A 1,872-nucleotide genomic window follows, 5' to 3' on the forward strand; every position below is an offset into this window, starting at 1 on the left:
ACTAAACACTCTTTTTTTTTTTTTTTTAGCCTTATGATGACATAATTTACAATTTTGTGTTGATGATCTATTCTCTACTTTAATCCTAGTGAGCTGGCAAAAGCACCATTACCAACCACACACATATACAGTCAATGAATAGCTATTCACGACAATCCTGAATTATAACTTAGTCTGAGTTAAAGAATTCACAAAGTTTGCTACTATATCTTGTCATGCTGAATTTTAAAAGCATCTGACCTTAAAGATCATTTATAAAATGTAGAAGTGTTAAATATTCTTTATTTCATGGTATACAGAAACCACACTAAAATGCCTTTCATTCAGTAAAAGGCAACAGTTTAGATGCAGGGAATTTTATTAAATGGGCATAGTTGGGACCAAAGAGATAAAATGGTCACTGCCAGCTTATCTGCAGCCTTTCCTTTTAACAAGCTAATGAACACAACCTTAAACACAAGCAAGTCTTGCTTGAAAACAAGCAGGTCTAAGAGGCAGTGAAGGGATTTCCTCAGAATTTAAACATATTAATACACCAGTCATATAAATCTAAATATAAGCCAGTCTCCTACAGTTCTGAGATGGCACTCACCACCTCTGTGAAAAGTTGAACACTAGGAATCAAGTCCTACCATATTGTTAAAAGGGAGGACAGTGACAGCACATGCTGAACCAAAATTATCATCAAAGCTCAAAAAGCTGACTGTATTCATTTAACCATAGCCAATCTCATTTAAATCAAAACTGCCCGAAAGAAATGCTCTGTTAGCCATTCATGATCTGATTCTGGTGTATGAGATAAATTTACAAATAGCACACATAAAAAAAAGTCATGAGATATTTGTACTAAATAAGGCAGTGGCCAAATATTACTCATTAGTAGCTTTTTTGAGATAAGCTATCAAGTTTGCCCTTTTTGCACTCTTCTTAATGCCAGCGAAGATCATTTTTGTTCCAGGGATGTACTTCTTGGGTTTCTCCAAATACTCCATCAGTGTAGCCTCACCTCAGGTGATACCTTTCTTCTTGTTGGCATCGGGTAAGAAAATCTTAGGGGCCTGACCTGTCTTTCACCCAAAGAGACCATGGAGATTTGGCCCAGTCTTGTGCTTGCCTTCCTTTTCCACAGTATGGCACTGGGCACATTTCTGAACAAAAATCTTCTTGCCCTTCTCAACATCACCCATTTTAAATCACTTGTTAGTTGCATGCCACACGGAGATTCCCACTCGCAAGCTGGACATCCTGCTCTCTAAGTAAAGACTGCAGCTATTTTATTTTATTTTAAATATATTTTTATTGATTTCAGAGAGGAAGGGAGAGGGAGAGAGAGATAGAAACATCAATGATGAGAGAGAATCATGGTCAGCTGCCTCCTGCACACCCTCTACTGGGAATGGAGCCCACAACCCAGGCATGTGCCCTGACTGGGAATTGAACCTGGGACCCTTCAATCCACAGACCAGTGTTCTATCCACTGAGCCAAACTGGCTAGGGCTAAACATACTCTTACCATATGACCCAGCGATTGTGCTCGTTGAAAGTTGCCCAAAGGAGTTGCAATCTATGTTCACACAAAAACCTGCACTTGGATGTTTATAGCAGCTTTATTCATAATTGCCAAAGCTTGGGAGCAACCAAAATGCATTTTAATAGATGAATAGATGAACAAATTGTTGTATACCAGACAATGGGATATTATTCAGCCCTGAAATAAATGAGCTACTGAGTCAGGGAGGGGTCCCAGACTGCAAAAGGGCGCAGGCCAGGCTGAGAGACCACCCCCGTCTCTGCCCAGTACATGAATGTCATGCACCAGGCCTCTAGTTTTGTATAATGGTAGACACATGTAATTATATATTTGTCTAAACC

The 1,872-nt window shown here is 39.3% G+C and overlaps 1 pseudogene; it reads right to left on the reverse strand.

Moving 5' to 3' along the window:
• Positions 1–869: 869 nt before the first annotated feature.
• Positions 870–1,187, reverse strand: LOC118652032 (annotated as a pseudogene).
• Between the last annotated feature and the right edge of the window lie 685 nt (positions 1,188–1,872).

The sequence above is a fragment of the Myotis myotis genome, unplaced genomic scaffold, assembly GCF_014108235.1.
Source record: "Myotis myotis isolate mMyoMyo1 unplaced genomic scaffold, mMyoMyo1.p scaffold_m19_p_3, whole genome shotgun sequence".
Taxonomy (NCBI): Eukaryota; Metazoa; Chordata; class Mammalia; order Chiroptera; family Vespertilionidae; genus Myotis; species Myotis myotis.